The sequence below is a fragment of the Myiozetetes cayanensis genome, unplaced genomic scaffold (genome assembly GCF_022539395.1).
Source record: "Myiozetetes cayanensis isolate MyiCay16 unplaced genomic scaffold, myiCay2020 scf30, whole genome shotgun sequence".
Classification (NCBI taxonomy): domain Eukaryota; kingdom Metazoa; phylum Chordata; class Aves; order Passeriformes; family Tyrannidae; genus Myiozetetes; species Myiozetetes cayanensis.
The window spans coordinates 4,382,499-4,396,177 of NW_026087522.1; positions in this window are offsets into that span (position 1 = coordinate 4,382,499).

Here is a 13,679-nt window from a genome sequence, read left to right on the forward strand (position 1 = left end):
GGCACAGCCCCAAGGCTGCCAGAGCTGCAGGAGGGTTTGGATGATCCTCTGGGGCTGGGCCTGTGCAGGGCTGAGGGTTGGACTCCAGGATCCTCAGGGTTCCCTTCCAATCCAGAACATCCTGGCATTCTGTGATTGTATGAAGCTGAGGAGAAGAGGACAGGGAACGGCAGGAGAGGAGCAGGAGAAGGAAGGGGAGAGAGAAGAAGGAACTGGCAAGCACAGCCCAGGGCAGCAGGTGGATGAGCACAGGTGGATGAGCACAGGTGGATGTGGCTCTGCCTCCTCTCTGGAAACACGTGGCTGTCCCACACTCCTCCTTGGGCACAGCCAAGAGCTCTGCCCTTGCTCACCACAGCCCAGTGCACCACCCCTTCATCTCCTCTCCTCACCTTGGCCCTCTCCCCTTTCTCCTACTCCCCCTCCCTGAGGAGACTCTTCACCCCTGGAGTGGGACACACAGCTGAGTGCCTCCTCTGAGCTCCAGCACTTGGCACAGGCAGCTTGGAGAGAGGATAGGAATCTCTGGGCATCCCCTGTGGATCCCCCCAGTTTATCTGTAGCAAGGTGTGTCAGCACTTCTATTTGAGGCTCTCTTTCCACTTCCTCCACAGAGGTCTCCAAGGGGCTCCAGTGGGTGCAGGAGAGCAGGGAGCCCACTCCCCGTGTGCACAGGGCCAGGAGTGCTCCTGGACCGGGAGATGCATCTCCCCTTTGGGATGTTGGTGACCTCAAGCTGTGCACACCAGCAGCCTGATCTTCTCCTGGTGCCCATCTGGGCTCAGACCTGGGGCTGGGCAGGTGGGGATGCACCACAGACACCAGCTTGGCCACAGTTGTCCTCTGGAGCTCCTTCTCCCCAGGAGGTGAGCGGAGTTTCGGGGGGCATTTCCTTCTGGCGCTGCAGGGGAAGTCCAGCCGGTGTCACCCAAGGGTTAATGGCCATAAATTGTGCTGCTAAAGTGATTTTCTGGTTTCAATTTAACTTTGCATTTGCGTGTGGATTACACTCCAGGATGTTCATACTCACTTCATAATCCCCCCCACTCAGGCACCGCGGAGATGAGTGCTCGGCTGCCAGAGCCGGGGGGAAAGGAACACTCAACACTTGTCTCCCTGAAAGGTGACCCTGCTTTCCCAGGCCTCAGGAAGACAGGAGAGCTGGACACGTGGCTGTGAAGCTGTAGTGATGTCCAAGGAGCAGACATGAGCTCAGCAGGGCCCCCGTGCTCGGGAGAGTTGTGCCCCTGAGCTCTGCACTGAGAGGTGCACCAAGAGCAAGGGGTGTGGGATGGTCACGGTTTCCCTCTTCTCCTGCAGAGCTCCATCCCACAGATCAGGACAGGATGCCCCAAGCCCTGGCAATGTCCTGTGTGAGACGTGGATTATTCACCCAAATCCACTGAGAGAGGACCAAGCCAACCCTGCTAAGTCCAGGGATGGCCAACACCAATATTGCTCGTGCCGTCCACCTGGCCCAGGCACACACAGACCACAGGGCCTGGCCTTGGCTCTCACCAGCCCCTCTCTTGTCAGATTCCAGAGTCACACAGAAAAAAAGATGGTTTTGGAGCCAGGAGCAAGTGTGTCCTGCAAAGCTGTCTAAGCATAACACAAGGAAACAGGAACGTGAGGGCAAGGCTTTGAGCACAGCAAAAATAACACAGGGCTCACTGCTCACAGCTCAGCATCCTTGTCTGCAGCCAGGTCCCAGGGATGCTGGGCAGCCACAGCAAGCCAGGGCTGTCCAGGAGCCAAGGACCATGCCAGGTGCCAGACTGGGCAGGGACAGAGTGTACAGTTCTCCCCAAGCCTCCTTGGCTGTGCTGAGGCTTGGGATACCACTGGAGAGTCAGAAATCCATGTCAAAAAGGGTTGCAAGGACACCAGGAGCATGTGAGGTCTGCTTGGCTCCTCATCCCTCTGCCCATCTTCCCAGCAGGACTGGTGCTGTTCCTGACATTATTCCTGGAGGAGAGCAAGGGGTGAGGTCCCTCCATCCAGATCCCTCCCCAGGTGCTTGGGATGCTCTTCCAGACACTGTTCCTGGTCCTGATGCTACAGGAAAGGGAAGCCAACCTAACCACTCTGTGTCTTTCCCTCTCTTCAGCTGCTGAACATGCTTCTCTCAGCTCTCTATCCTCCAATTCCAGGTTGCTGGTGCACAGACCAGCAGGTTGTTCCTATCTCCCCATCCTTCCGTGCTTGCTCAGAGGACACAGGGACATTGTGGCCTGTGGTGGACCCTCACCAAGGTGGCCCTGCTGTTCAGCTGTGTTGTCACAAACATTTCCTTGGGGAGCAGGAGACACAGTGCTGGAAGGATTTTTCCCCAGTTCAGATCCCTGTGCAGATGGCAGCCAGGTCCCCATTCCCAGTGACCTCCTCAGGCCACACTGTGTCCCAACACTGGTGATCCTCCACAGCTCTGGGGTTCTGGGGCAGCCCCGTGGGTTTGCAGGATGCTGCAGGCTCTCTCTCCTCAGCTCCACAGCTCTCCTGCTCGTCAGACATGCACAGCCCCCACGGCTCCCTGCCCAGGGCTGCACTTCATCTCCGAGTCAAATTTTGGGTTGATGGCAGCCTGGCTACGCCTCGTGCCAGAAGGGATCTGATCAGATTAGGTGGTCCTCACCAGAGCAGACAGGGTCCTCACCTCCCCATCTGAGGCTCTTTCAAGAAAGCGGAAAGGAGGAAAAGGGAGTTTTTAACATGGAACATCTGGTGTGTTATTCTGCCTTGCACACGAGGATGGGAGGGAAACGTGTCCTCCAGGCAGAGGGGAGGAAAGAGGAGATCTCTGAGTATGCACAGTGAAAGGCACGAGCACAGCTGGACCAGCTGGATCCATGTGCCACATGTCCCCCCGCCCCCCGGGATGTGCCCAAAGCCAGGGCTCGGGGACGTGCCCTGCACCCTGTGTGCCCCAGCGAAGGCAAAGGGGGCTGCAGTGTCCCTGGCCACCTGGAAGAGCCTGAAGGCATCTGAAGAACCAAAACAGGGACAGACCTACTGACAATCCCAACCAAGGTCCCGGGTTTCCTTTGGGAGGAGGAAACCCAGCACCCAGGGCGAGAGGGAGCCAGGAGAGTTAAGCAGGGACACGCAGGCTGCGGGAGACTGTTAGAGAACAAACCGTGCCTGGGAGAGAGCTGTAAAATACTTGGTAGTCTCTCAAGCAAGTTGGCAGGAGAGCAAGTTCAGATGGACTCAAACATCGTTTCCACCTGGTCTGAGAGCGGGCCAGGAGCGAGGCAGCGGAGCTGAGCCGAGCTCAGAGCCCCGCAGTGACCCAGACTAATGCTCCCTTTTATCGCCCGGCTTTAAACACGCGCTTTTATGATGTGCGAGAAGGGGGCATATGGTTCTCTAATTAACTCAAGAGTGCTGAGTTGTGAAGTGCTGCGAGGAAAAGCAGCTCCAGCGGGGATGGCAGAGCCGGCAGAGCAGCCCCAGCCCTCTGCCAAGCAGCCCCCGTGCAGCTCGGGGGGAGATCCCCTCCCCTGCGGGCACTGCCTGCTCCCGGCACCCCGGCTCCAGAGGGGCTTGGCCAGCCATTCCCCAGGAAAATACCCTCCAATGTGCCACCTGAAAACCTCTGCTTGGTGAAAATGGTGTAGATCCAGAGGATGTTTTCACGCAGCAGCCCCCTGGGAGTGTGGCTGCTGCTTCTCCTGAAGTCTCGTTTTGTTCTTTGTTTGTGTTTTTGGATGCTCTTTGCATCCCCACGACAGCAGTGGGGTGGCTTTGGTCCTACAGCCTCTGCTGTCATCCATCTGCATGCATGGGGCTGGTGGGGACCTTCCTGAACCCACCACACAACTCACCATCCTTTCACCTGATCAGGCTGGGGCTACCCAGCCCTGGCACAGAGGCACCTCTAGAACTGGGAAACACCTTCCTTAAGCATTTCCAATTTAACTAAAAGCGTGATGATTAACAGTTTCACCTAAAAACGGTGATTTCTATCCCTGAAAAACTAAATTCCTAATAATTTGGATTCAAAGCAAAAAGCCTGTTTCAGCCTGAAACGCGATGTCTGGGTTTGCTTTATTTGTCCAGCCATGAAATATAATCCTGTTCCATGCTGGGATGAAAAATCCCCCTAATTTTCCTTTGAAATGGTGAAATGTTTCATCAGTGCTCTTTCTGTCTGCAGCCTCTTCAGTGAGCAGCTCACCTGGCCCGAGGCAACATTCTGCAGTCAAAGAATCGTTAATTAAATTGAAACATTATCCATGTGCTAGTTACAAATGACGTCTTAAGTGGCCCAGTCAAGCCAAAGCATCACTGTGGGCACAGGGATCAGGGTGGCAGCAAGGAGGTGAACTTGGAAGCCTTCAAAACCTTCATGCCTGAGGCAAATGGACCCTTGTTTTTGGCACATGGTTGATGGCAGGGCACTCATGTCATGAGGAGCCAGAGCTTCAAAACTGGCTTGCAGGAGAATGTGGCAGGAAGAATTGCCTCTGTACAGCCTATGCTCCTGGGAATAAAGGAGAGGAGGACAGTGAAGCCTCAGGTGCTATCTCAGTGGGAATAAAGGACTTGAGGGATGAAGCTTGAAGTGAAACTTGAAAGCTGGGAGGAAAATTTAGTGAGAGTTGTGCCTCTGAGCAGAGGGAGAACTGGGAGGTAATGGACTGCTTGTATCTGACAGTTGAGGGAGTTCTGACTCAAGGGAAAAAACCCAAATCCCAGAGGTGGACCCTGATGAAGGACAGAACCAGAGACACCCCAAACCCTGGAGAGGAGCCGAGCCTCGTGACAGCAGCAGGACCCGCCGGTAGCAATTCCCACTCCCCTTGGGTGAGGCTCGTCCCTGGTACCATCCAGCCACCTGACACAGCCCGTGCCCCCCATCACCCCCATATTCCCCTGCCCTGCCTGCACTCCCAGCTCCTCTCCTGTCCTCAGCTGACTCCTCTTGGCCAGCCTGCCGGGAGGAAACAGCGTGCCTTGGTGGAGGGCCAGGGCCTCGCTTGTGCTGGAGCTCGTGCCAGACTGCGCGGCGAGCGGCTGAGCCCCCCCGGGGCGCTGCCTTTCGGGGCCCTCTCCCCGGCCCAGACAGCCCTGAGGGGAACCCGAGGACGTTCAGACCTGCCAGGACTGGGCAGCAGCTCCCAGGGCCCTTCAGGAGAGGAGCCAAACCCCGACAGACGGACCAACTCACGGCTTCCCCTGGGAAGTTGAGACCTAGAGCAGGGCTTGGTGGAGGCAGAGAAGCAACTTGGTCAAACAGCCCCAAAAAGGCAATGAGCGCTGCCCAGGGGCTGCCTGTCACCCAAATCCAGGCTCTACTGGTGTTTGCCTCCTCCATCTCCAGGAGGAAGTAGCAAGCAGAGGCTCTGGATTAGCCCTGACACATCCCTGGGAGGGATACAGGGGCAGCTCCTCCCTGTGATCCCTCCCGACTGTGCCAGCCATCGGTGAGGGGCTGGAGGTGTGAGGGTTTGCAGACTGGTGGTGAACTGGCTGGCATCATCCTTCCCACCCCATCCCTCAGAGGGAATCACAGGCTGGGGATGTGTCAGGGGGGGATGTTTCCAGCCCAGGCACTGCTGGTGAAGAGCGGGACCAGTGCTGGCCAGTGGCCCTGGGCAGAACCTCTCTGAGGGAGGATTTGGTTGCAGCTGCTACTGCTCAGGAAGAAAGATTGAAGAACAGCATCAACTCAAGAAGAATAGCCCAGAGATGGCTGGGAAGGCATTGGATGAATCCTGCAGGGATGTAGCTCTGGAGGATCCCCAGGAGGTGTGAGGAAGTCCTGGCTGGTGCTGGGATGGAACCAGGGACCTCCCTCCTCTGCTCTGTCACAGCTGCCATCCCTGATGTCTTTAACCTCGGCTCAGCCCCTGCAGGAACTTTTGAGCCCCTTTTCCATCATCACCTCTGTTTGGTGTCATCAGCCCCTGCCCAGACCCTGAACCCTCTGCTCCCTCTTGTACAAGGGCTCAGCTCTTCTCGTTCCCTCAGTTCCCTTCCATCCCACATCCATCTTCTCCTCTTCACTCTCCCATCTGGCACTGGATCTGTATCTCCTCCTTGGTAACTTCTCTGCAATGCTGGACAACCCATCCCTCTCCTGACCCTCCACAGCACTCTCCTTTTCCATCTTTCCCTCAAATCTGACAACTGCTTCCCCCACCCCTGGTCCCCTAAATCTCTCCTGTTCTAATGACCCTCTTTCTGCAGGTCACACCACTTGACTCAAGCCCTGTCCCAGCCCTCCTTGCCTTGGTCCAGCCACCTTCTCAGCCCACTCCCTGGTCCCCTCTGCCCTCTCCTGCTGTCCCTACACCTACATTGCCATGGAACCTCCTCAACCTGGCTGTCCTCCACCACTTCCTCAGGTTCCTGACCACACTATTTCATTGGAGCCATTAAACACCACAGTCACATTTCCAGTTGCCTGGACAGAGCAAGACCAGCTGTGGACAACTCCCCTGACCAGCACTGAGTGCTTTCCCAAGGGGAAAATAATAGGAAAACTCTGCATGGGGGAAGCAAAAGTCCCTGGGCAGCCCAAGGAGAGTGATACAGGGACCAGCCACTCTCCTGCACGTACATACCCAGCTGCAGCCCTGCTGGAAAGCACATTTTTAGGGGGTTTTGCAGGATTTCTGTCACTTCCCAGCAAGGAGAACACAAAATGCCAGATGTCAGGACTGTGGGGCTTTTAATCACACACGTGGTGCCTCTCTGGGAGTCAGATAGGGAGGATGGAGATGGCTGATGAACCAAATCCCCACCTTGACAAGTGTTTTGGCACAGGGAATTTATCTCAAGGCCCTGGCAGAGTCGAACCCTTCCAGCCTCCAAGTCACCTCCAGGCGGGCCAGGCCAGTGACCTCCAGCCTCTGTGGGGAGTTACAGTTCCCTGCAAGGGGACTTTTTGGGGAAAGAACCTCCTCTGTGGATCCACAGCCTTGTTGCCAGCAGCAAATGCATCACTCGCCTCGCAGGTTTCTTAATCCCCATCTCCCAGAGCCCAGTGCCTGGGGGAGACTCAGATTTCACTCTGCTGAAAAGGAGAACTCTAAGCCCTCCTGGATGCACAGAAAAGCTGGAGGCATAAAAAGCAGAACACGAACCATACCCAGTACGTGCCTTTTTTTTTTTTTTTTCCTTTTCTTTAATAATTCTTAATTTGAAGCTCTGCTCTTGATTTTTGGGCTGTGAGTCATGCTCAGAGTTATCAGGGCTCTGGGAGCCATCGACTGGCATTTGCAGGGTGCACTGGGAGGGGAGGGAGGCAGCCCAGCCCTGCCTGCTATATGTTTCCCCTCAACACCACAAGGATCTGGCTGTGAGATAATAGAGCTCCACCGCCTTTTCCTCAGGGCCCCTCTGTGCTACAGACACAAACTGGAGCACAGGCAGTGTCTAAAGTTCATGTTCTGGCTGAGTGTTACCAGTTACATCTCTGTGCTCAGTTGCCCACGACTTGCTTCAGTTTTCCCCCTCCTGGGTTGATATTTTCCAGCCTCTCTCTCTGCACAAAGGCGATTTGAGAGTCCCTTTGAAGGCGCTCTGGCCGTGGCCGAGCACACAGGCAGTGAAAAGCAATATCTTCATAATAAACATACCCCCTTTTTTTTTTCTTTTTTTTTCTTTTTTTTCCCCTTTTTTCTTTTTTTTTTTTTTTTTCCTCCTTTCTTTCAAGAATACAAAACAACCCTCCAATTTTGAAGCGGCTCTACAGCCGAAACTGCTGGGGGTCAGAGCTGACATCTGGCAGGGAATCAGTCCTGACCGAGAACGACCGCGGCGCGTTCCAGTAAACACTGCACTTCGGCTGCTGAAAGCTCCATCCACTCAGGCACAGCATGTTTTGCAGTGATGGTACCTTTTAATCAGCCCTTGGAAAGCTCACAGACAGCCCCGAGAAGGATGAAAACAGCCACTTGAAAGATCCAGGCAGCGGCCGGTGGGGATGGAGGCAGGCGGAGGTTTCACACCCAAGCTGGGAGCGGGGCCGTGCAGCGGCCTGGAGTTACCTATGGGCAGCAGATGTTCAGCTGTCCTTGGGAAGGACAATGTGAATGAGATGTGTGGAGCCAGGACCACTAAATCCCTCCTTGGCCAGCACTGGATTAGAGCAGTTCAACGATACATCACTGAAGGCTTCCCAGAACTGCGAAATACCGAAGAGAATTCGATATAAATCATAGAAGGATTTAGGTTGGAAGGGATGCCTGGAGGTCTCCAGCCCAGCCCCTGAGCAAGCACTCCAAAGCCGGGTCAAACTGCTCAGGGCCTTGTCCAGGCACGTTTTGAACATGTCTAAGGATGGGGATCCCATCACTGCTGTCCCAGGGCTGCACCACTCACAAGGCAGTCCCAGCCTCACTGGTGCTGCACATCCAAGGGTCTTCCCAGAACTAGGAGAGCTGATTATCCACCAGAGAAGGAGAGAGGATGAGAGAGAGGCAAAGCCTGTGCAGGAGGCACATGGTTGTGACCAAGGCAGGGAGAGCTGGAACAAGTGGTGTGACCTCCAGCAAGGGGGTCATCAATCCAGGAGAGATTTGAGGGCCAAAGGGTGGGGGAACCAGGCACCAGAACTGGGGAAAAGATGGAAAAGGAGAGCACCATGGAGGGACAGGAAAGGGGTGGGTGACCCAGTGTTACAGAGCAGTTACCAAGGAAGAGTCATGGATCTGGTCCTGGTTGCTCATGAACAGCTGAAAAGAGAAAATGGTGTGAGGGGTCTATAGTAGGGGCTGGTGATGCTGATCTCTCCTTAAAGAGATCCCAATGGAAAACATTCCCAAAGGAACTTGGCCATGGGAGAATGATGCTGTTTCTGATGGTCATACCAAGGAAGAGCATCCTGCCTCCACACTTGGCTGCAGCTCCAGCTCTGGTCCCATCAAGCAGCATCCTCGTGTTGGTAAAACCTCTTCCCATAAAAACCCAGGCAGGGACTTCCAGGGAAAGAGGAGCTAATGGGAAGTTAAGGGTGGGTGGGGCTATGACTGGGGTCACATGAGACTTGTTAGTTCATCAAACCCAGCAGAGAGATGTACAGTGGGACCTGGCAGGGAGAGGTCCCACTGTCCCCAGACAGCCCCTGCAGTGCTGGCAACACCTCTTGTGCCTTGAGCACCCCAGCACCAAGTGTACCTGGGGACAGCCAAGATAATCCCACCCCTGAGAGTGCTTGAGGCCAGGTTGGAGCAACCTGGGCTACTGGAAGGTGTCCCTGCCCATGGCAGGGGTGGAATGAGATGACCTTTAAGGTCCCTTCCAACCCAAACCATTCTGTGATTCTAGTCTAGCATCCTGTCCTTGATGCTGAGACACATGTCCATGGTGGCTTCCAGCCTCATCCCAAGGACAGGATGGCTCCCTTGGCTGCACCAGGCACGTGCCATGGGGGTGCACAGGGGGGGTTGAGTGTTCTCCCCAGCCAACATGCTGGGGGATGCCATGGGATGCACAGGGGAGGGGGAGATGGGGTCGCCACCCTCAGAACCACACTCAGAGTACCCAGTGATCCTCAGTGTTTTAACAGCTGCCCATCCAGCCCCATCTCCAGATCAACTCCATGACTCCTGGAAGGCTGATGGGAGCAGGGAGGGATGTTGCCCTGCTCCAGAGCCCCTGCTGTGCACCAGCCCAAGGACACGCTCCCCCCTGGCCTCCCACTGGTGCCCTCCAGAGTGCCTGGTGATGGGCAGGGGTTATCCAGGTTTCTGGCCAGAAACCATGGGAGCTGCAGCTGGAGCCCCATGGTAGGGTGTTGGTTGGTCCCCTGCCTGCTGCCCACAGCTCAGACCTGGCTGCAAACATCAAACTCAGAGCTGGCCTGGGAGAGCCATGGGCACAACCATGGGCTGGTGACAATAGCTCTGAGCGCGGGACTCGGCGAGCCAGAAGGTTTCACTTGCTGAAAATAAGGCTGAGCAGAGACTTGCCTTGATTGCTGGGTACCACAGAGCCCTGTCCATGCCTCATAACCCACCTCCCCCTCCTGCCCCCGCCCTGGGAGACATTTCTCTGGCCTGACTGACAGAGGTGTCCATTTCAGATAGTTTGGAGCTTTCTTTCTGCACCATCTACAGGGCTGACAACCTGTTGTTCAACAACTAACAAGGCAGAAAATCACTAGGATGCTCAGCATGGGAAGAGACAGCTTCCATGTCCCTTGGTGAAAGATGGAACCTGCACCACCTTCCTGGAACAAACATCTTGGCCAAACACTTGCTCAGCAGACAGACAGGGTGGATGAAAAACTTGTAACCCCACATGATGCTGCTGAGTCTGGCTGTTCTGATCTCCTGTACCAGCCTCAGCTGCCCTGGGACCGTGAGGAGGCCACGCTGTTTCCACGGCCTGCCCCTCACACATACCTTTCCTTTGAGTGCATCCACAAAGCCCCGTCCCGCCCCGTTACTGTGACAACGCCGTCAACAGCTCGCCGATCAGGGTTGGGGTCTGGGGGGCCGGGCAGGTGTGGGGCTCCTCGTAGCTATGGCAAAGGCGTGTTTACTTCGGTGTTTTGCACGTTGGTGTTACCCTCGGGACAGCTCTGAGCGTGTGACAGCAGCGTAAGGCTCTTTGGCATCTCCCCCAACAACTATGTCAGCGTTTGGGGGGACTGTGTGTGACCCGCACCTGCCACCGCCACGGGACTGGCTGCAGGAAGCGTCCGTCCTTCCCGGAGCTCCACGGCTCCCGGCAAATCCCCCAGCCCTGCTGCAGGCAGGTCCTGGGTGTGGCCCCAGGAGCCCTCGTGGTGGGTTTGCTCACCCTGATATCGCGCTGTGCAGCAACACCGCCCTCCCCCCCATCCTTCTCCCCATCGCGGGAAGAATTTCCTGCCTTCCCCCCTTCCCCTCAGAGCATACCCCTATCATGTGCCTTGCCCAGCAGCTTCTCCTCGGCACTTTGCAGACTTTGGGGGACACTCCTGCACACTTGGGGGACACTCCCAGCCCGTCCCCGGGGGCGGCTCGGGGAGCGCTCGGCTCTGCCCCGGCCGAATCACAAAGGGTTTTGGATCCCGCTCCCGGCGCGAGTGCCAGGGCGGGGAGATCTTGCCTCACATCTATTCTTTCTAGGTACAAATCACGCATTCAAAAGTCAGAGCCCTTTTCATTGGCAAGGGATGGGAGCTGCTCGGAGCCGGCCAGCTGCCCCAGTTCTGATTCCCAGTTCTGCTTCCCAGCGAGGCCGCTTTCCCAGCCCCTCTCTGGGCATGTTTTACAGACAGACGCACCGAGGATGCATCACCCGGACTCCCGGCCAGCCCCGACCGGGGATCTGAGTCCCGCGGGCCACATCACAGCCCTGAGGCTGCTGGAACCGCTGCAAAGCTGCTGGTCCCTGCATCCATCCGCTCCCGCGCCGCTCCTCTGGAGCAGAGAGCTCGTGTTTAACGACCGCGTGTGTTTTCACTCAAGCATTACATCACCCGGCAACGCCAGCCGGGGGGACGGACGGACGGATGGACGGACAGACGGGCCAGCCCGGCTGTGCTGCCCCGGGAGATGCTCATCCCCTCTCCACATGCTGGGGTGCTCCGTGACCCCAGCCCGCAGCCTTTTGCAAGGATGCAGGTGAATCCACTCCCAATCCTACACAAGTCCACGCAAAACCCACTGGGGGGGCCAGCAGCTCATCCACAGCCCTCCCTCCCCACCCCAAACCATCCCCTTGGTGTATCCCAGCGCCGGGTGTGGAGGGCAAAACGTTCCTAAATTTCCACCTCCCAGATTTCCTGCAGCCACAGCCATCAGCACTTTCCCTAAAATAAAGTGGGAGCTGAGACAAGCCAGACAGGCAGGCTCCAGAGGGACCGGTCCTGAGCATGGATTGAGCTCACACTTCTTTAAGAGGGCAGCCAGGTTTGGGCCTTCACACCTCTCAGGGCCCGGGAGGAACTGGGTGGATTTGCTGATAATTTGCTGCCAATTTCCGCAGCGGTGGAAGGAACATTGGGAATGGGGGGCCCTGATGACAGGGAGCCCCACGGGAAAGCGGTGCAGACAGGGCATTTCCGTGCTCTCACTCCCTTGGCAGCAGCTTGGGGCTCATGAGGAGGCAGGTACTGGGATGAGCAGCATCTCAGCTCCTGGCACTGCGGGGAAGTCGCAGTGTTGGACCTGCAGGGAGAGGGATGTTTTTCATTCCTTGCCCTTCATCCACACAGCAGGTTGAAGGAGGGAATTCTCCCCTTTTACTCTGCCCTTGTGAGACACCACCTGCAGAGCTACTTCCAGCTCTGGGGTCTCCAACACCAGAAGGATGTGGAGCTGCTGGAGCGAGTCCAGAGGAGGCCACAGAGATGCTTCCAGGGCTGGAGCCCCTCTGCTCTGGAGCCATGCTGGGAGAGCTGGGGGGTTCACCTGGAGTAGAGAAGGCTCCAGGGAGACCTGAGAGCCCCTTTTAGAGCCTAAAGGGGCTCCAGGAGAGCTGGAGAGGGACTGGGGACAAGGGATGGAGGGACAGGACAAGGGGGAATGGCTTCAAACTGGCACAGAATAGGGTTAGATGGGATATTGGGAAGAAATTCTCCCCTATGAGGGTGGGGAGGCCCTGGTACAGGTTGCCCAGAGAAGTTGTGGCTGCCCCATCCCTGAAGTGTTCAAGGTCAGGTTGGACAGGGCTTGGAGCAACCTGGTTTAGTGGAAGATATCCCTGCCCATGGCAGGGGATTGGAACCAGGTGAGCTTTAAGGTCCCTTCCAATCCAAACCATTGCATGATTCCATCATTCATCCCCCAGTTTAACCCAGTACTACCCCAGCTGCCCCCCAACACCCGTGCAGAGTTACCCCACGAGAAAGGGGCCAGGTTGGCCCTTGGGGACATGCAGGGCCCGGGTTAGGGCTCAGAGCTGATGGAGTCCAGACCACCCCCCCCCTCTGCCCCAGGATCGGGGGGCACCGGGGGTCGCGAGGGTATCACCAGCTCGGGCCGGGCCGGGCGCTGCTTGTCCCCAGGACACCCCTGGCCGGGAGGGCACCGCCGGGTCCCGGCAGTGCGTTTTCCTGCAAACCGCCCGGTTTTCCCGTCCTGCCGGACACCCCGCGCCCGCCACCTAACGGCCAGCGCCGGGGGACACCGGCACCCGCGCCCGAGAGCCGGCACCGGCATCGGCACTGGCACCGGGATCCGGGAACCGGCACCAGGCACTGACACGGGGCACCGACACCGGGATCTGGCACCAGCACCGGCACCAGCGCCGGGATCCGGACATTGGCACCGGTCCCGGGCCCCGGTCCCGGGCACTGGCCCTGACACTGGCACGGGGCTCAATGCACCGACATCAGTACCGAGACCCGAGCTCCGCGTACGGGACACTGGCACCGGTCACCGGCACCGGCCATCGGGCCAGTCCCTTCCCTTGCACCCCGCGGCTGGAGCGGCAATCCCCCCGAATTCCCCCCCTGGACACCCGCATCCCTTCACCCAACCGATCCCCACCTGCATTCCCCCACGCTCTGGCCGGTGCCACCCGGGATGCGGGACCCCCAGGTACCACCGGGGATGCGACACTCACCCGTGACCCCAAACCCCCCGTGGCACCCATGCCGGTGGGCGCAGCTCCCGTGCCCTCCCCCACCGCCTGCCTTGACAGCTCCCCCCCTCTTCCAGCGGTTTTGGCAGAGACGCGCCGGCTTGGAGAGAGCAGCGAGGAATTAAAAAAAAAAAAAAAAAAAAAAAAAA